This window comes from Carcharhinus amblyrhynchos, chromosome 34 (assembly GCF_965287045.1).
Source record: "Carcharhinus amblyrhynchos chromosome 34, sCarAmb.v2.hapA, whole genome shotgun sequence".
NCBI classification, from domain to species: domain Eukaryota; kingdom Metazoa; phylum Chordata; class Chondrichthyes; order Carcharhiniformes; family Carcharhinidae; genus Carcharhinus; species Carcharhinus amblyrhynchos.
Window position 1 is genome coordinate 4,031,046 of NC_137357.1, and position 21,485 is coordinate 4,052,530.

At 49.3% G+C, this 21,485-nt stretch overlaps 2 protein-coding genes across 3 annotated transcripts in view; one reads left to right on the forward strand and one right to left on the reverse strand.

Annotated features, from left to right (window-relative positions):
- The window catches only part of LOC145361345 (2-oxoglutarate dehydrogenase complex component E1), a 104,689-nt gene extending 99,586 nt beyond the window's left edge, over positions 1-5,103 (reverse strand). The window contains exon 1 of one of the 2 annotated variants that reach the window (XM_080217017.1): positions 4,996-5,103. The gene's annotated coding sequence lies outside the window, so the exon portion shown is untranslated. The remainder of the gene's footprint in view (positions 1-4,995) is intronic. The other variant, XM_080217016.1, reaches the window with a different exon arrangement.
- A 329-nt stretch (positions 5,104-5,432) lies between these two features.
- stard7 (StAR related lipid transfer domain containing 7) overlaps positions 5,433-21,485 on the forward strand; it is a 53,804-nt gene continuing 37,751 nt past the window's right edge. The window contains exons 1-2 of the mRNA XM_080216969.1: positions 5,433-5,448; positions 18,709-18,771. The gene's annotated coding sequence lies outside the window, so the exon portion shown is untranslated. The remainder of the gene's footprint in view (positions 5,449-18,708; positions 18,772-21,485) is intronic.

Consider the following 21,485-nt stretch of genomic DNA (forward strand, 5'->3'; position numbering starts at 1 on the left):
AACATCTTTGGATCATGGGAGGAAACTGGAGCACCCAGGGGAAACCCACGCAGATAGGGGGAGAATGTGCAGACCGGAGGCCGGAATCAAATCCGGGTCCCTGGCGCTGTGAGACAGCAGTACTAACCACTGTGCCACCCCTATTAATAAATCAGATGGGGTTTTCTGACAATGATTTCATGGTCACCAGTAGATTCTTAATTCCAGATAATTTTTACTGAATTCAAATTCCACCAGTAGCTGTAGTGGGATTTGAACCTGGGTCCCCATAACATTAGCTGAGTTTCTGGATTAACAGTCCAGCGATAACACCACCTCTCCCCCCACCCCAATCAATCTCAGTGATTTCCCAGGCAAGCTCTGTCGCCATGGATCAATTATTTCAGCATTCAGCAACTCCCCGCCCAATCCTCCTCTGGTATCACTATCTCCCTACGCCCCAATAAATTTGGTTCAATGTCACATTGAAAGAGTGAGCCAGTTCATATCCTGTCTCCCGTCTGTCCAACACATCCCTACGATCAGAGGCAAATCTCACAACCCGTTATAACAACTGGCACCTTCCTGCAATGTTATCCCAAAAAATAAAACAACACGTTGCGTACCAATTGCTCTTGCTGGCTACTGACGCCTGTCCGACTGTCTTGCCAGCCTCCCTGCCACCCCAATCACAACCGATTGCACCTCCCTAAACTTTTGGTAGGCGAGGAGGGCTATTCAGAGACTTGCTGTGCCACCTTCTCTTCATTTGCTTTAACCAACACAACCTGTCAGAGCAAGGCCTTCTCGGTACATGAGGCTAAACTGGGAATTCTCATTCCCCTTCTGGACTGCCACAGAGTTCCACAAACCTAGAGCACACTCATGGGTCTCGACAGCGCTGTTCTCACACCAAGTACAAGGAACAAAACGCCCCCTTGGATATGGCTGTGCATTTAAGAAACCGTGGTCCTTGGCACCAACACCAGGGGATGTGACAGATTCCTAAAAACTAGTGGCTGTCAGTCATGTCAAAGAGAAGGGATGGAAAGAAGCTGAATAGGCCTCAACTGAGAAGGAAAAGAAATCAACTCCTCCTCTTTTCTAGACGTATGACAACTGGATCATTGATTCTGCACACGCAAGGTATCTGAAAACACCTGGAGATCATGTTTTCCTCTCCAACGCCTTATAAGTAGGGGCAAAAAAAAGCCTGCTCCTTCAGTCTGCATGCAATGCCATGGCACTAATGACACTGGGGTATAGAAACATAGAAGATAGAAGCAGGAGGAGGCCATTCAGCCCTTCGAGCCTGCTCTGCCATTCATCACGATCATGGCTGATAGTCCAACTCAATAACATAATCCTGCTTTCTCCCCATAACTTTTTGATCACATTCTCCCCAAGTGCTATATCCAGCCGCCTCTTGAATACATTCAATGTTTTGGCATCAGCCACTATAAAAAGGGCCTTGCCGATGGTTCCCTGAGCAGACTGCCGAATCGGCAGAACGCCTCATCACCAGAGCACTCAAACAAGCACCAAGACTCGCTTGGGTGCTGGCAAGAAGCTCCGTCTCTATCGGTTCACTCAAGTGGCATGGTGGCACAGTGGTTAGCACTGCTGCCTCACAGCGCCAGGGACCCGGGTTCAATTCCCAGCTTGGGTCACCGTCTGTGTGGAGTCTGCACGTTCTTCCTGTGGCTGCGTGGGTTTCCTCCGGGTGCTGCAGTTTCCTCACACAATCTTAAGATGCGTAGGTTAGGTGGATTGGCCATGCTAAATTGCCCCTTCGTGTCATGGGGCTAGCAGGGTAAATATGGAAGGTTACGGGAATTGGGCCTGGGTGGGATTGTGGTTGGTGCAGACTTGATGGTCCAATTGGCCTCCTTCTGCACTGATTCTACGATTCCAGCACAGGAGGGGACTCAGCATTGGAAAGCATCCTTGCAAAGAGAGGCAGCAGTTTTTTGTAAAGGCTCATCCTGAGCTCCGTAATGTGGTGCTCCACAGGCTGGCTCCCAGGCTCGCTGGTGCTGGAGGATCCTCAACTCAGCAAAGGACACTCTTTGGCCTGAAATTTGCCCGTCTTCCACAGCAGAGTTGCCTTTGAATGAGGGTTCCAGACTGGCATATCCCAAGTTGCAGGACTGCCGAGGAATGCCCTGAAGCTTGGAGCAGGATCAATAGGGAAAGGTCACAGTTTAAGAACCTCCTGAGATCCCCGGATCATGCACAAAACCCCACGTACTGTAGGTTGGCATGAAATGCATGTTGGAAACATGTCCGGTTTAGCGTGAGACACCTCAGAGTACCACACAGAGGAGGGGAGAAGATGGTCTTAGAATTCCTACAGTGCAGAAGGAGGCCATTCAGCCCATCAAATCTGCGCAGGCCACAATCCCATCCAGGCCCTTTTCCCATAACCCCTGCTAATCCCCTGACACTACAGTCAATTTAGCCTGGCCAATCAACCTAACCTACACATCTTTGGACTGTTCTAGGAAACTGGAGTAGCCAAAGGAAACCCACGGAGACATGGGGAGAACATGCAGACCCCACTCAGACAGGGGCCCAAGGCCAGACTTGAACCTAGGTCCCTGGCACTGTGAGGCAGCAGTGCTAACCACTGTGCCATTGTCCGGTAGTGGTAAAATCACTTAACTGGTCATTAAGTTTAAGCTTTTTTATTGTCAGAAATAGGCTTGCATTAACACTGCAATGAAGTTACTATGAAAATCCCCCAGTGCCACACTCCGGCACTTGTTCGGGTTACACTGAGGAAGAAGTTAGCCCCTAACCAGCACGTCTTTTGGAAAGTGGGAGGAAACTGGAGCACCCGGAAGAAACAAACTCAGGCACGGGGAGGATGGGCAGACTCCACACAGACAGTAACCTGTGCCCGGAATCAAACCCGGGTACCTGGCGCTGTCAGGCCAGGGCCAGGCTAATGCTCGAGGGACATGGGTTTAAATCCCACCACGGCAGCTGGTGGAGTTTAAATTCAGCTACTAAATTGAAACTATCAAGTAAGTTTCCGCAATCGTGGCCACAACGGCTGGCATTGGTTGTTGTTTCTCTTAAAATTAAAAAACAAAATCTGGTTCTCCAACGTCACAGAAACTTGTCATGTATACTCCAAAAATGCGTGAATTAATTTGCCATGCTAAAGTGCCCCTTCGTGTCAGGAGGATTGGTAAACACGTGGGGGGGGGGTCATGTGGATAGGGCCTGGATGGGATTGTTGTCGGTGGGCTCGATGGGCTGCATGGCCTCCTTCTGCACTGTAGGGATTCTGTGAACCTGACCTTGCTCCACTGTCGTACCATTCTTCATTTGTTAACCATCATCCCCAGTCTCAACATTTTGAATCCCTTTCTCACTCCAGACCCCACGCCAGCGTGCGGGCAAACCACTGCAGGCGCCAGAAATTTGGAATAAAAACAGAAAGTGCTGGGGCTGGGGGAAGAGAGGAGGAGGAGGAGGAGGAGGCAGACACATTGTTTGGAGCTTTCCCAGCCTTTTCTGTTTCCAAATCATGGCGAATGACTGTGAAGTGGTCTCATGAGGAAATCAGGTCAAAGTGACAATGTGATTGAGGTGGGGGAGGGTCTTCACAATGCAAAGGGCGGGGTGGGGGCCTACTATCACAAGTCAGCTTATATTAATACAGTCTGTGGGAGGAAACCAGAGGAAACGCATGCAGACATGGGGAGGATGTGCAGATTCCTCACAGGCAGTGACCCAAGGCCAGGAATCAAACCCGGGTCCTTGGCGCTGTGAGGCAGCTGTGCTAACTAACCACTGTGCCACCACGCTGCCCCACAGGACCAGGCTAATGGAGTGGGAGGAAACCGAAGCAAACCCACGCAGACACGGGAAGAACGTGGAGACTTTGCACAGACAACGACCCAAGGCTGGGAACCGTACCCGGGTCACTGGCGCTGAGAGGCAGCAGTGTGACCCAACTACTGTGCCACCGTGCTGCCCCACAGGACCAGGCTAATGGAGTGGGAGGAAACTGGAGTACACGTGGCAGAAACCCACGCAGACATGGGGAGACCGTGCAGACTCTGCCAGGAATCGAAGCCGGGTCCCTGGCACTGTAAGGCAGCTGTGCTAACCACTGTGCCAGGACGTCTGGCATGCTGAAAGGGAGACTTGGCACTTTTGATGCAATGTCAAACTGGTGTTTTTCCCCCCCGCCTCAACTCCACAATGTATTTTATGAAGAATAGATACTAATGTGAGGGCTGTGGGGAATTGTAATGCACTGTAACGTCAGTAAGTGAGGGTTTTAGCCAAGGACAGTGTGTTGGCCACTTTGTCTGGTCAAGTGAGGCAGGGGTCAGGGGGTCAGACAGACCTTGGGCCATGTCCTGGACAGGAGGGAATGGCTGGAGAGGGAGCTGTCTGCTGCAGCCCTGCTTCAGAGAGAGAGGGGGTTGAAGTCAGGCCGGGTGTGGGTGAGAGGGTTATCTCCCAGTCCCAGTACCCACCTCAGGCCAGGGTGACCTTGCGGTATCTCCTCCCTGAGGCCGGCCGGCCCGCTCAGCCTGGGCTCCAACGCTGCCAGTCCCGCCCCGCCAGCCCGCCCATTGGCCCGCTCCCAAGCCAACGCCGCCACCCCATTGGCTGCCCCGGCTGTCACTCGGGCTGATCGACGGGTCGGATCAGCTCCCCATTGGCTGAGACGCCCCGCCTTCAATCCCCGCCCATTGTGGCCGACCCGCAGCCAAACTCGGCATCCCACTGGCTGCCCCGGTTGCCACTCCGACTGACTGACAGGCCGGAGCCGCTCTCCATTGGTCAGTCCCTGCCACCAGTTGGCGGACGTATTTCCGGCTTGGTAAGCACCGCCCCTTCTCGTCAGCCTGACCGCCGCCTCGACCCCAACCCCCCCCCTTCAAACACACACAAACCACCCCCATCCATCTGGACCCCACCCCACTGAGAAAGGGGGGAGAGTTTAAACACCCGAAGCATCAATGCCTCAGCCCGGTGGGCCAGCCTTACCGAATGCGATGTGTCCCGCCGTTGCCTCCGTGAAGAAGAAGAATCCGCCCTGCCGACGGCACCCCGCTTGATTCCTCCCTGCAGCCGGCACTGGCAACCAATGACATGGAAACCGGCGCGCGCCGGCGGAAGGCGGGGAGGGAGTGGGTGGAGCGGAGTTCTGGCCACACCTACCCGCCCTGCGTGGCGACGTTACGCGCGTTATCCTCCCCAGCGTCGTGTTGTCGGCTGCCTTCCAAGCCTTGCGTCGTGACGTCAGCCTGCCGGAGGCCGCCGACGTCCGATCGTTTCGGGCCGTCGACGTCACGTCGTCAAAAGGGAAGCTCCAGCGTCCTGATGTGACCAACACCTCTCTTCCCCTAACGACCTGACGTCACGCGCATTTCCCGCCCCCCGCGCTACGACATGACGTCACACAGGGACACCAGGTGGAGCCAGGTGTGAGAAGACAAGGTGAGTTTAGGTGGCAGTGGGGAGAGCTACTTGGGTACCTGCTGGGCTGGCATTGAGTGAACTGCTTTACTATGGCCACATGTACAGTGAAAAATATTGTTTGATTTGATTTATTATCCTCACATTGGGATAGAGTGGACACTATTTGATGTATTGAGATACAGTGGGCAGTATTTCATAGAAATCATAAAAACCCTACAGTATAGAAAGAGGCCATTCAGCCCATCGAGTCTGCATCGACCATCATGCCACCCAGACCCTACCCCCATATCCGTACATATTTTACCCACTCATCCCTCTAACCTACACATCTTATTTGATGTATTGGGGTACAATGGGCAGAATTTGATGTATTGGGATACAGTGGACCGTATTTGACGTATCGGGGTGCGGTGGGCAGTGTTTGACGTATCGGGGTGCGGTGGGCAGTGTTTGATGTCTTGGTCACAGTGGGCAAGTTTGATTTATTATTGTCACATGTGTTGGTATGGGCAGTCTTCCCTTTGCCTGCTGAGAAAGTAGGGGTGTTGGTCTTTCTCAACTACCTGTAATCAATTATTTGGACAGGTAGCCATGGTGGACATGATAGTGTGAGCGTGCAATTGGCACGCTGACGCCCTCGACTTATATTAGTTGGGGGCTTGCTTTCTATAGCAGGATACCTTGACAGTGTGTTGAAGCGGACACCTGCAGGATCAATTCATAGAGTCCCTACAGTGCAGAAGGAGGCCATTCATCCCATTGTGCCTGCACTGACCACAGAATTACCCAGGCCCTATCGCAGTAACCCCATGTATTTACCCTGCTAATCCCCCTGACACTAAGGGCAATTTTTGGCATGACTACTCCACCTAATCTGCATATTTTTGGAGTCTGGGAGGAAACCAGAGCACCCAGAGGAAACCCACGCTGACACGGGGAGGATATGCAGACTTCACACAGACAGTGACCCAAGCCAGGAATCAAACCCAGGTCCCTGGCACTGTGAGGTAGCAGTGCGGGTTAGGTGGATTGGCCATGCTAAATTGCCCCTTAGTGATGTGTGGGTTAGGTGGATTAGCCATGCTAAATTGATCCTTAATGTCCAAAGATTAGGTTAGGGAAATTGACCATGATAAATTGCTCTTTAATGTCAATGATGTGCAGGTTAGTGGCCGTATTGAATAGATTCATAGTGCAGTCTCTGCACAGTCCCGGGGCTGGAATTGAACCCAGGTCCCAAGACTGTGAGGCAGCAGTGCTAATCACCATGCCGCCCCATGGGATGGGAAATATATAAATGCTGGTCCTAGCGGGAGGTCCCACATCCCATGAGTGGAGAGGTAAAAGGGAATATTCTCTTGGAGTTTAGAATAATGAGAGGTATATACAAATCCTGGAGGGCTTAGCAGGGTTAATGCTACGGCATTTGTTTCCCCTGGCTAGGGTATTTAGCACTGGGGTGGGGGGAGGGTGAGGGGTTCGCACAGACTTGGAGTACAGGACTAGCCATTAAAAACTGAGATGAGAACTCTTCACTCAGAGAAGTTTGGGAATCTCTGGCATTCTTTGCCCCAGGTGCTCAGACAATGCAAATGCATTCGGCGAGCACATTCGAGAGCGAGGTCAAGGGAATATTGGATTCTTGGGGATATAGTGGGAAGGTAGAGTTGAAGATCTGCAATGGATGCCGTGCAGGCTTGAGGGGCCAAATGGCCTCCTCCTAATCCCGTTTCTCATTCTTCTCAGTAACGGTCTAGGAAGAAGTTCATGAGTGAGCTGCAAGGATGATTGCTCGCTTAAAGAATCTTGAGTTACTTAGCTATTAAATAGCTATTAGCTATTAGGCATTAAAGCTAAGTATATACATATGAATTCGGTGCTGGGCTAAGCCATTCGGCCCCTCTAGCCTGTCCTCCAATTGATAAGATCTGACTGTGTCCTGTTCCCTGCTTACCCACTATACCCTAGGGAATGGGATTTTAATGCCTTGCCCATAAAATCTATCCCCCCTCCTTCCAAGGTCACCTCATTGTCCACCCCCTCCCCCTGCTCCAATTCCTGTGGCGAGTGAGGCGGTAAAATTCCAGCCTCTACCAATCAAGAATCTATCCATCTAAGTCTTAAAAATATTAACATAGAAACTAGAAGCAGGAGGCGTCCATTTGGCCCTTCCAGCCCACTCCGCCATTCATTTTGATCACGGCTGATCATCAAATTCAATATCCTGATCCCCGCCTTCTCCCCCATATCCCTCGATCCCTTTAGTCCCAAGAGCGAAATCGAATTTATTCTTGAAATCTCACAACGTTTTGGTTTCAACTACTTTCTGTGAGAGTGAATTCCACACATTCACCACCCTCTGGATGAAGAAATTTCTCCTCACTTCAGTCCAAAAGGTTTACCCTTTATCCTCAACTTATAACCCCTAGTTCTGGACTCCCCCCACCATCGGGAACATTCTTTCTGAATCTACCCTGTCTAACCCTGTTAGAATTTTTTCAGTTTCTATGAGATCCCCTCTCACTCTTCTAAACTCCAATGAATATAATCCTAACCAACTTAGTCTCTCCTCATATGACAGACCTGCCATCCCAGAAATCAACCTGGTAAACCTTCTCTGTACTCCCTCCATAACAAGGACATCTTTCCTCAGATAAAGAGACCAAAACAGTACACAATATTCTAGGTGTGGCCGCACCAATGCCCTATACAGTTGCAGCAAAACATCCCTATTCCAATACTCAAATCCTCTCGCTATGAAGGCCAGCATACCATTTGCCTTCACAGTCCCCACTGCTCTCTGAGGGAGAGAATCCCACAGTAACGACCTTCTGAGAGAAAAAATACTGCTCCTCCCAGTCTTTGATGGGAGGCCCCATATTTTGAAGCTGTGTCCTTTGTGTTTTAGTCTCATCCACAAGGGGGAACGTTCTCTCAGCATCTGCCCTGTCAAGGGTCACCGGGATCTTGTAGGTCTCAGTAAGGTCACCTCAATCTGCTGACATTGAATGGGTATACAGGCCCAGCCTGCTTAACCTTTCCTCTTACGAACGGCAGCATGGTAGCACAGTGCTTGGCACTGCTGCCTCACAGCTCCAGGGACCCGGGTTCAATTCCCAGCTTGAGTCACTAAGCCACCTAATCTGCATGTCTTTGGAGTGTGGGAGGAAACCGAAGCACCCGGTTTGCAAGTTCTCCCTGTGTCTGCATGGGTTTCCTCCGGGTGCTCCGATTTTCTCCCACAGTCCGAAAGATGTGCAGGTTAGGTGCGAAATTCTCCCGCGGTGTAACCTAAACAGGTGTCAGAGTGTGGTAGCCAGGAGATTTTAACAGCATCTTCATTGCGGTGTTCACGCAACTCTACTTGTGACACTGATAAATAAACTTTTAAACCAAATTGTCCAGTAGTGTCCAATGTGTGGATTGGCCATGCTAAATTTCCCCTTAGTGTCCAAAGATGTGCAGGTTAGGTGGATTGGCCATACTAAATTGCCCCTCAGTATCCAATGATGTGCAGGTTAGGTGGATTAGCCATGCTAAATTGCCCCTTAGTGTCCAAAGATGTGCAGGTTAGGTAGATTGGCCATGCTAAATTGCCCCTTAGTGTCCAAAGATGTGCAGGTTAGGTGGATTGGCCATGCTAAATTGCCCCTCAGTATCCAATGATGTGCAGGTTAGGTGGATTGGCCATGCTAAATTGCCCCTTAGTGTCCAAAGATGTGCAGGATTGGCCATGCTAAATTGGACTTTAGTGTCCAAAGATGTGCAGGATTGGCCATGCTAAATTGGACTTTAGTGTCGAAAGACATGCTGGGTAAGGGCTCAATTCTCCCTCAGTGTATCTGAACAGGTGCTGGAGTGTAGCAACGAGGGGATTTTCACAGTAACTTCATTGCCGTGTGAATGTAAGCCTACTTGTGACGCTAGCATATAACTAATCGATGTATAACTCCCAACAGCAGGAATGCGAAGTCTCAGTACAAAACACCGGGCTGTGTGCCCACTGGTCACCAACCTGTAGTGAACCACCATGCTGAGAATTTGGGAGCATTCTGACCTCTGGATTCCCTCCTCTGTTTGGTTACAGTATCCAATGATAAGGAGTAAGGGGAGGTGTTGGTTCTTTACCTTGTGTGCGATTGGATGATGTGTAGGGGGTGGCATAGTGTGAAAGAGTTTCTGATTTGAGGTCTGCTAGGTTCGTCTCGGTTAATCTTCAACATTCAACTATCGATTGGTTGATTGTAACACTTGCCCAGGTATCCTTGTGTGATGAAGAATTTATTTATTAATTGAGAGGACAGGTCAGCGTTCCCCACTTTATCACTGACGGAAAATAAATCATAGAATCCCGACAGTGCAGAAGGAGACCATTCGACCCATCGAGTCTGCACCAACAACAATCTCACCCAGGCCCTATCTCCATAACCCTGCATATTTACCCTGCTAATTCCCCCTGACATTAAGGGGCAATTTAGCATGGCCAATCCACCTAACTAGCACATCTTTGGACGCTAAGGGACAATTTAGCATGGCCAATCCACTGAACTAGCACATCTTTGGACACTAAGGGGCAATTTAGCATGGCCAAGCCACCTAACCTGCACACCTTTGGACTTGCACCTGAATGACTTGCATTGATACCACACCTTTGATTGCCATCTCAAAGTACTTCACAGCCACTTTTTTTTGAAGTATAGTCATTGTCATAAAGTACAAACTGCAGCTGTTGGGTAGCACAGAGCGAGCTCCCACAAATTATCTTTTTTGTTACTCATTTATAGGATTTAGGATCGCTGGTTAGGCCCGGCATTTGTTATCCATCCCTAATTGCCTTCATGCTGTGGTACTGGCTGGTCACTGTGCCCCTCCCTTTGACTTTGTCACAAACGTGCGGTTCCTCTGGGACAACAGACTGCACTGGGTCCCTGCTGACGTTCTGTATCTCCCGTTTGAGGAGGGCAGTCAGGCGCTGGTGTGCCTTCGCACCTAGCTGGCGACCTTCCACCTCCAGACCCTGCAGAGATACCTTTACGTCGAGCCTTCTCCACGATGGCGTGCCCTGGCGACGTATTTCTTCCGCCAGGTCTAAGGCCTGAATTGTGACGTGCTGCTGCTGTCCGTGTATCTGGGGACCCTTCGGACCTCTTGCAGCCGTTGCCCGTCTTTTACCAGGACCTTCTCATGGTCTGGAACACGGTCTTCCCCTGTCAGGAGTAGTGGCCGTTGTATGAGAGCTGCTGCTCCGGAATCCGCTCCTCTCACCGTGTAACTTCAGGCAGCTGACCGAGAGAAGTGTCGTGGACGCTGGGGTGACCAGGATCGGGGACGTGCTGGATGGCGGAGGAGTGGGCTGGATGAACCCTCGTGAGCTGGCTGAGCGCGAGGGTGGCCATCCGGCACGCGGCCAAAGCCAGCCAAGACCTTAGGATGATTGTGCTTGGACCCGAGGGCAACTGTGGAGGAGGTGAAACTGTGCTGTGGGGTCCCACCCAAGCGTCCCCCTGCTTGGACAGAATTTCACATTGGCCCCGAACCTAGACACCCCCTTCAGGGTCAGGCACCCCGCAGCTTGAGCCGCCTCGTGGAAATGCCATCCTTGCCCTTTCCCACCACACGGAGGCATTTCCGATGCAGGCTGCTGCCGCACACCTTCTACCACCGTGTTCTCACCCCTTGCCCGCTTATACCTTGGTGGGCCTTGGTGCCGCCGGGTAGTGGAGGTCCCCAATGGAGGTCCCTCTCTGTGGAGGGATCTCCCCCCACTATCTCAGGGACTTGGGGTGGAGGGTCCTGCACGCAGCAGTACTGCACAACCATAGGTTCTTCCGGTTCACGGGCTCCCAAGCGTGTCCTTTTTGCAACCTTGCAGACCATGTCTGCGTTTCTGTGTTAGAGGCTGCACAACCTTTTCAGCTTCCTCAGAAACCTTTTGTTAATGTTTTGTTTGCACTTGAGTCCTACGCTCCTGATCTACGGGCGCCCGTTCCGAGGGGGGAGTGTGAGGAAGGAGGAGGACCCCCTCGTGAACCTGCTCCTGGGCTTGGCAGTGGGTGATCGAGAGGGTCATCCAACCCGACTGTCTGCCCCTCTGCCGCGGTTATATTCATGGCCGGGGTGTCTCTGGAAAGGGAGCATGCGGTATCTAGGGCACAGTTGATGCCTTCTGTGCCCACTGGGCACTGCAGAGACTGAGATGTATTATTGACCCCTTTAATCACATTTCAATTTGACATTTTAAATTTCCTTTTGGCTTTGCCTTTTGTTTCAGGCGGTTCCCCCTCCTTTTAGGGAGCTGCCCTTTTTGAGTTGTCCTGAAGTTAAGTTGATTTTGTTTATTTGGTTGGGCACAGAAAGATGTCCCTTATTGCTCCTTGAGATGATGGTGAGTGAGCTGCCTTCTTGAACCCACTACTGTCCATGTGTGTAGGTACAACCACGGTGCTGTTAGGGAGGGAATTCCAGCATTTTGACCCAGCGACAGTGAAGGAATGGCTGATATATTTCCAAGTCAGGACAGTGAGTGGCTCGGAGGGGGACTTGCAGGTGGCGGTGTTCCCCATGTATCTGCTGCCCTTGTCCTTCGAGATGGTAGGGGTCGTGGGTTTGGAAGGTGCTGTCTAAGGATGAGTCACTGCAGTGCATCTTGTCGATGGTACACACTGCTGCTACTGAGTGTCGGTGGTGGAGGGAGTGAATGTTTGTGGATGGGGGGCCAATCAAGTGGGGCTGCTTTGTCCTGGATGGTGTCGAGCTTCCTTAGTGTTGTTGGAACTGCTGCTGTGCATTGGTGGGGGAGAGCTTGAACATTTGTGGTGATGGGATGAGCAGATAATGCGTTTAGGTGGTGTGGACTGGGGTGCCTCACTGCGCCAAGGACTGTATGGAGAGTGCACATTTTCCCTGTGTCTGTGTGGGTTTCCTCCAGGTGCTTCGGTTTTCTCCCACAATCCAAAGATGTGCAAGTGAAGTGGATTAGCCACGCTAAATTGCCCCTTAGTGTCAAAGATGTATGGGTTAGGTGGATTGGCCATGCTAAATTGCCCCTTAGTGTCAAAGATGTACGGGTTAGGTGGATTGGCCATGCTAAATTGCCCCTTAGTGTCAAAGATGTACGGGTTAGGTGGATTGGCCATGCTAAATTGCCCCTTAGTGTCCAAAGATGTGCAGGTTAGGTGGCTTGACCATGCTAAATTGTCCCTTAGTGTCGAAAGATGTGCAGGTTAGAAGGATTGCCCATGCTAAATTGGCCCTTGGCGTCCAAAAATGTGTAGGTTAGATGGATTGGCCATGTTAAATTGCCCCTTAGTGTCCAAAGATGTGCAGGTTAGGTGGATTGGCCATGCTAAATTGCCCCTTAGTGTCCAAAGATGTGTAGGTTAGGTGGATTGGTGATGATAAATTGTCCGTTACTGTCTGGGGGAATTAGGAGGGTAAATATGAGGGATAGGGCCTGGGCGGCATTGTTGTTGGTGCAAACCCGATGGGCCAAATGGCCTCCTTCTGCATTGTATGAATTCTGTGATTCTATAAATATCGGCCCTTCTTCAAAATAGAGCCACAGGATTTTTTTCTCCATCCAGTCGTGAGGACGAATGGGATCTCGGTTTAAGGTCTGGAAGGCTGACAATGCTGCACCCCCTCAGTATTGCACTGGAGTGTTAGCCTTGACATCTGCCCTCCAGCCCTGCAGCGAGCGGGTGGAGAATCTCGTGACTTCCAGGCGAGATTGCGAGCAACTCAGACACAGCTGACACTGCAAAAAGAAAAGAAACTAGAGAAGTTACTTGGTGGAATTTACCCTTGTGGGGAAACGGTATTCGTACGCTTGACAACCTCAAACCCGTTCGGGTGTGACGATGGTTTTAAAGTTTTCCGTCGCCTGCTGGGGCGAGAATTCCATCCGCAAACCCTGTCTGGGAAGAGTTACTGCGCGGAGAGTCTTTGGCTTGGCAGCTGAGCCCAGTGCTGTTGGCACTTCCAGTGGGGAGAGCCGGAATGGAGTGAGTCATGCTACACCGGGCTGGAAGTAATTAACTCACTGGCACAGCCACCCTGAGCTCCTTTCTCCACAATTCAAGCACAAATTGGAAAAGATTTTAATTAACCAAGGGTATATATTCTTTCACCTGTTTCGTGGGGATTAAGTTGCTGTGTCTATTTGTTAAGAATTCCAAAGGAAGATTGCCGGGCTCTTTATCCTCAGAGACTCCAGACCTGGCTTATGAAATGTAGATGGCCTTTGTATCATTCCCTTTCCGGCCAGCAGGGGATATTAGGGGGAGGCGATGGCCGAGTGGTATTATCGCTAGACTAATCCAGAAACTCAGCTAATGTTCCAGGGACCCGGGTTCGAATCCCACCGTGGCAGATGGTGGAATTTGAATTCAATAAAAAAAATCTGGTATTAAGAACCTGCCATGAAACCACTTCCAATTGTCGGAAAAACCCATCCAGTGCACCTTTGTGGAAGGAAATCTTACCTAGTCTGGCCTCCATGTGACTCCAGAGCCACAGCAATGTAGTTGACACTCAAGTGCCCTCCAAGGGCAATGAGGAATGGGCAATAAATGCTGGCCCAGCCATTGATGCCCATGTCTCATGAATGAATAAAACATATGTATTAGCGTTTCTTCAGAGATAACGAGGCGCTGAGCCTGCGTACTGCCAAGCACGTCTTCTTGTTGAAGGGCCACAGCCAGACAAAGCTTCAGCCATATTAAAAAGTCACCTCCATTTTTACAATCTTAGAAAGTAACTACAAAGAAATGAATGCATCTTATAAAAAAATCAACAGTGTGAGGTCTTAGCCCCTTTTCACAGTGGAGATTTCTGGCAATGAATTTCCAGTGTCTTGCTCACAGTGGGTTTCTGGCTTGTATCTGTAATTTCATAGAAAAAGGCTACACTTTCTCTGCCCGGAGGAAGACACTAGACAGGGTCATAGAATCCCTACGATGCAGAAGGAGGCCATTCAGCCCATCGATTCTGCACCAACCACAATCCCACCCAAGCCCTATTCCCGTTGACCCCACATATTTACCCTGCTAACCCCGACTCTAGGGTCAATTTAGCGTGGCCAATCCCGCACGTCCTTGGAGTGTGGGAGGAAACCGGAAGAAACCCACACAGACACGGGGGGGAGAACGTGCAAACTCCGCACAGACAGTGGCCCGAGGCCGGAATCGAAACCGGGTCCTTGGCACTGTGAGGCAGCAGTGCTAACCCACTGTGCCATCATGCGGTCTTTGCCTTCGCTGGCAGGATCCTTTCATCTTGTCGTCTCTGTCTCCGTGACTGACTGACCCGGGCTGAGCCTGAGCTGTGAGTTGAATAAGGTATTTCTCAGTGGTTTGGGTCAATGTAACCATCGTTTCAGCGTTCCCATGTCCACAGATAGGGCTCCTGAGGACAATCAGCATTGAGACAATGGAATTTGAATCTCATCCATTATCTCCACAAAAGAATGTCCAAAAGATTGTTTACATTTTAAAGTCCAGCAGTTTCATGTCTCTCCAGCTAAGGGGAAAAGATTATTTAACCCTCCAACTCCGTCTTGTGTCAAGATAAATTGTCCATTTGCCATGCTGCTATTTAAAAAGCAAAGTGTCCACCTTTTTCATAACTCTGCAGGCATGATTAACTTTATTTGCTTTTGTTTCCCTGAGGCGCCTTGGGAGTTCTTGCTATCTGAGGGGTGTTGTATTAAAAATACAGTTTGTTTTCTCCATCCCACCTGCCTGTGTACATTGTGGAGTATCTGCTGAAGTTTGATATAAATGTTGTGGCCTCTGAAGCCAGTCTTTAAATTGATCACAACTTTATCCTCTAAGTAACCAGACCAAGTCACGGAGTTCTTTTAAACAGCTGTTTTAATGCAAGAATGTATATATATTAGTCTACACTTGGGATTGTGGCACAGTGGTTAACATGTCGTTGCCTTATAGCGCCAGGGACCTGGGTTCAATTCTGGCCTCCGGTCACTGTCTGTGTGGAGTTTGCACGTTTTTTCCCCCCATGGGTTTCCTCAGCATGCTCTGGTTTCCTCCAAAGATGTGCAGGTTAGGTGGACTGGCCATGTTAAATTGACCCTTAGTGTCAGGATTAGCAAGGCAAATGTGTAGGATTACAGGAATAGGTCCTGGGTGGGATTGTAGTTGGTGGAGACTCGAGGGGCCGAATGGCCTCATTCTGCACTGTCGGGATTCTACGACCCTGCCTGGTATCTTTCTCCTGGCAAGGAAAATGTAGCCTTACATATAACGAGGCAGGTCAGTGTCAGTCACGAGCCCAAAATTCAGGAACACACAAACAGTTATAGTTTCAAATTTGATTACAAGTAATTAGCAAATACCAATCAAAACACAGGAGTTATCTCTATCCACTCCCAGTTATTGATTAAGGTTACGTCATGCATACATAAGGGTACAGTTGTCCATTCATAACTTGTGCATGTTATTTCCATCAACCAATGATAGCTCTGACCAATGGACGTTAACTTCCCTTTCCATTGTTCTAATGGGCAAACATGAACTGCAGCTGCACTTGGTTCAGTTAAATGGTCCGTAACTCTTATCTGGTTCTGCTGTGGTTTTCACTTAGAGCATGGCTGAGAACAGCTTGCAGCTGATGAGATTCTAAAACTTGTGTGATTATTCACCCTTTCAGTATAGATCTTGCGCAGGTGATGGAGCTTCTTTCTTCTGGGGACCAGGGTTCCTTTCTTCCATTGATTTTTTTTAATTCATTTGTGGGACATGGGCGTCGCTGGCTGGGCCAGCATTTATTGCCCATCCCTAATTGCCCTTGGAGGGCAGTTGAGTGTCAACCACATTGCTGTGTCTCTGGAGTCACATGTAGGCCAGACCGGGTAAGGAGAGACGATCGGCAATGGTTCCACAGTCATCAGTGGATTATTCTTAATTCCAGATATTTTTTATTGAATTCAAATTCCACCATCTGCCACGGTGGGATTCGAACCCGGGTCCCCAGAGCATTAGCTCAGTTTCTGGATTAATAGTCTAGTGATAATACCACTAGGCCATCGCCTTCCTCAGAGATCTTCCAAAATCTTACCCTTGGCCTCCACCTCAAGCCTCGACTATTGTGACTCGAATTTGTGGAATACTTCAGTCAGCTTCAGCCCTCCGTCCATTCGGAGTCTGCATATTCTCCCTGTGTCTGCATGGATTTCCAGTGGGTGCTCTGGTTTTCTCCTACAATGCAAAGGTGCGCGGGTTGGGTGAATTGGCCATGCTATATTGCCTCTTAGTGTCCAAAGATGTGCAGGTTAGGTGGATTGGCCATGCTAAATTGCCCCTTAGTGTCCAAAGATGTGCAGGTTAGGTGGATTGGCCATGCTAAATTGTCCCTTAGTGTCCAAAGATGTGTAGGTTAGGTGGATTGGCCATGCTAAATTGTCCCTTAGTGTCCAAAGATGTGCAGGTTAGGTGGATTGGCCATGCTAAATTGTCCCTTAGTATCCAAAGATGTGCAGGTTAGGTGGATTGGCCATGCTAAATTGTCCCTTAGTATCCAAAGATGTGCAGGTTAGGTGGATTGGCCATGCTAAATTGTCCCTTAGTATCCAAAGATGTGCAGGTTAGGTGGATTGGCCGTGCTAAATTGTCCCTTAGTATCCAAAGATGTGCAGGTTAGGTGGATTGGCCATGCTAAATTGTCCCTTAGTATCCAAAGATGTGCAGGTTAGGTGGATTGGCTATGCTAAATTGCTCCTTCTTGTCCAAAGATGTGCAGTTTAGGTGGATTGGCCCTGCTCAGTTGTCCCTTAGTGTCAGAGGGAATAGTGGGGTTACGGGGATAAGATTGTGGTCGGTGCAGGCTCAGTGGGCCGAATGGCCTCTGTTTTGCACTGTCGAGATTCTATGATTAACGTCTACTGAGAAATTAAAACACTGATCACACAATCCTGACTGATCCAGAAGGGTTAAGAGACAATGGCAGGAATTGACTGGAAGTGGAGCAAAGGGAAAAAGAGAATGTGTTTGAAATGCAGGACTGGCTTTTCTGTCAGGCTGCCTCCAAAAATCTGGCAGCGGTTAGAAAATATGTCAAACATTTTTCTTTTGATGTAACCTCCCACTTAGTGCACTGCACAGATGATGGTGCATTGGATCAAATGAAAGAGTCCTCATTTTGCCTTTGATATTCTGCTTTTGATGCATTGTGTTTATATCCTGGACTTCATTTGTTTGAAAAAAAATCAAGTTAAAAGGGGCCTTTGTAGATTTTTTTTTTGTCTAAATCACCTCAACAGTTATGGTTAACTTCCTGAGTGAATGCGTCACATTTTCCGAAGCTCGAGTTCGAGGTTGTTAAAAAAAAAAATTCCAAAGCCAAAAGCTCCCGCCTAGCGCTTGCCAACTGCTCCATTTGCTGCACAGTGGTTATCACTGCTGCCTCACAGCACCAGGGATCCGGGTTCGATTCCGCCCTTGTGTGGCTGTCTCTGCGGAGTCTGCACATTCTCCCCATGTCTATGTGGGTTTTCACCAGGTGCTCCGGTTTCCTCCCACAGTCCAAAGATGTGCGGTTCAGATGGATTGGCTACGCTAAATTGCCTCTTAGCGTCTAAAGATGTGCAGGTTAGGTGGATTGGCCATGCTAAATTGCCCCTTAGTGTCCAAAGATATACAGGTTAGGTGGATTGGCCATGCTAAATTGCCCCTTAGTGTCCAAAGATATACAGGTTAGGTGGATTGGCCATGCTAAATTGCCCCTTAGTGTCCAAAGATGTGCAGGTTAGGTGGATTGGCCATGCTAAATTGCCCCTTAGTGTCCAAAGATGTGCAGGTTAGGTGGATTGGCCATGCTGAATTGCCCTTCAGTGTCTAAAGATGTGCAGGTTAGGTGGATTGGCCATGCTGAATTGCCCCTTAGTGTCCCAAGATTGTAGGTCACGTGAATTGGACATGCTAAGTTGTCCCTTGGCGTCCCATGATGTGAGTAGATGGATTAGCCATGGGACATGTGTGGGATTAATGTCATGGGGCAGGGGATAGGGCTTGGGTGAGAAACTCTTTCGGAGAGTCGGTGCAGAATCAATGGGCTGAATGGCCTCCTTCTGCACGGTCTATTCTATTCTCCATGAACCCAGTCTGCTTCAGAAGAGGGGCAATCCTCATCAAAGGCCAGAACAGCGACACATGAACAGTTGTCTAACAGGTTTTCACCCTGAGAGGTACGAGTATTGTCTAACTTTGTAGATGCCTTTCTGGGTGCCACACGCAGGGTATTGATATTCTTTCTTTGCTCCAGATCCAAGCAGGTATCTGTCAGAGGAATGCTGAAGCCTTGGGATCGTTAAGAGGATGTGTGGAGGTTAGTCTCTGTACTCCACTGAAATGTCTTCCGTTCCCCTACCTGAAGGTGTCAATGGGATTCAAACCAAATAGCTTCACCCCGACCACTTAAAAATCAGGAAAGATCCCGCACTCCAAACTCGTTTTGCGAGCTTCCGCCCCCATCCATCTCCCGGGAATGGACTGAGATTAAGCCAGCCTGCGTACAACCTGGTCCCTTCGAACCCCGCCCCCCCCCCCCCCCCCCCCCCCCTTAGATTGGCACCATCTCGTAGACTGCCTATTTCCACCTCCATTACGTTGGCCTCACCGTTGCCTCCATTCCTGGGAGCCTCTCTTATGCTTAGGCCTGACTATTGCAACACACTCCTGGCTGGTCTCCCCCATTGTACCCTTCAGAGCTCACCCAAAACTCAACTCATGAGAAGTCACCTCCCCCATCCCCCCCGCCCAACCCCGCTGTGCTTGCAAACCTACACTGTCTCCAGGTCAAGGAACACCTTTAATTTTAAAAGTCTCGCCCTTATTTTTGCCATCCTGTCTGGTCTCATCTCTCTGTATCTCCTCCCTCCGCCATACGCTCCCCTAATTCCGGCCTCTCGGGTGACCCTGGTTTTAATTGTTCCCCTGTTGGTGGCTGTGCCTGGGTGGGGGAGCCCCCACCTCCCCCCCCAACCTCTGGAATCCCCTCTCCACCTTAAGACCCTCCTTAAGGTGGACCTACCCCTTTGACTCAGCTTTGTTTTTTGCTGACCTGTTCTTGTGTGGCATGGCGGCACACTTTGTTTTGCAGTAGTCTTGTGAAGGGTCTTGAGATGTTCTGTCATGTTGACAGTGCTATATAAATGTAAGTTGTATCTGAGCCAACAGCCTGGCTGTTAAGTAGCAGGCAACGTGGAGGTGTTCCACCCAAGCCTGGCTTTACCTTTCGACCCATGGTGCAAAGGTAACTTCCAGGGGTGAGCGAGAAAAGACTGGCTGATTTTCCTCTTGTAGAACTGTGGCTAATTGATCACACAGGCCTGCTCAGAGATAAGCAACTCCTTATCTCTGTAACACCAGCTTGACTCATTTCAACCTCTGTTCAAACCCGATTTTGCTGATGTTTGAATACGAGCAGCAATGAAACAAGGTCCATTGTATTAATCAGTGGCAGGGCAGCAAGCGTTGCAAAGTTGGATAGAATAATTGCAGATCGGGAGGTCCGATGTTAGAATTGGGGGGGGGAAGCATTGCATTGTCCCGTTAAAAGGTGGTACTTTTCCTGTGCTTAGAGATTTAAAATGCAATTCCACAGAGTACACAAACTGAAACATTTATATCAAAAGGCTGAGCAGCAGTTTTTAACCAAGGCTTTTGAACTTAGCCAATCAATTTGAACCAGGCACTTCGATACCAAGAACCTATTCAATTCAAATCTGATGGTTCTGATGATCTATTGCGGGAAATATTGATATATCATGGGTATAAAAGAAGGGGACAGGAGGATAAAAAGAGAGCAACTGCCACCTGCCAGAGCTAAATCTCTCTCCTCGAGAGAGAGAGAGAATCGCTGGCTGTCAGAGCTTCATCTATGTTTAGAGAAAGCACCATCTAGCTAGCAAAGGTACCAAAGAAGAAAGAAATTCCAGACAGAAGAATCAACAGAGAAGGCCCAGAATATTCCAGAAGACACAAAACCTGGTTGTAATTTAAAGAGGCACTAAACTCTATTTTTGTTAATGAGTGGGATTTGTATTTATTGGAACGGCGCACCATTAGAATCTTATTTTATTGGGGAATAGTAAATTAGAGTTATGCAGTTTGTGAATAGTTTAGTTATTTTGCTCACTGTTAAGTTAGATAAATAAATAGTTACGTGTTGATTTTTACAGTGAGTGTCAGGAATTTATTTTGTATTTAACCACTGGAATTTGCTGAAGACCAGGTCACACCACTTCACACACACTTCTAACAGATTATAGGGTGAGGATGATAGGGTTTCGACACCTATAACTGTGCAGCCAAAGTCTCCCCCCAACTCCATTTTCAAGTTTGCTGACGACCACCGCAATGGGACAGATCTAAAACAATGACGAGACAGAGTATAGGGATGAGATAGAGAATCTGGTGAACTGGTGCGGCAACAATAATCTCTCCCTCAATGTCAACAAAACGAAGGAGATTGTCATCGACTTTAGGAAGTGTAAAGGAGAACATGTCCCTGTCTACATCAATGGGGATGAATAGAAAGGGTTGAGAGCTTCAAATTTTTAGGTGTCCAAATCACCAATAACCTGTCCTGGTCCCCCCATGCCAACACTGTCGTTAAGAAAGCCCCACCAATGCCTCTACTTTCTCAGGAGGCAAAGGAAATTCGACATGTCCGCTACGACTCCCACCAGCTTTTACAGATACACCACAGAAAGCATCCTTTCGGGTTGTATCTCAACTTGGAATGGGCTCCTGCTCTGCCCAAGACCGCAAGGAACTACAAAAGGTTGTGAATGAAGCCCAATCCCTCACGCAAACCAGCCTCCCATCCATTGACTCGGTCTACACTTCCTGCTGCCTCGGGAAAAGCAGCCAGTATAATTAAGGACCACCCCCCCCCCCCCCCCCCCCCGCCCCCGGACATTCTCTCTTCCACCTTCTTCCGTCAGGAAAAAGATACAAAAGTCTGAGGTCAGGTACCAACTAACTCAAGAACAGCTTCTTCCCTGCTGCTGTCAGACTTTTGAATGGACCCTACCT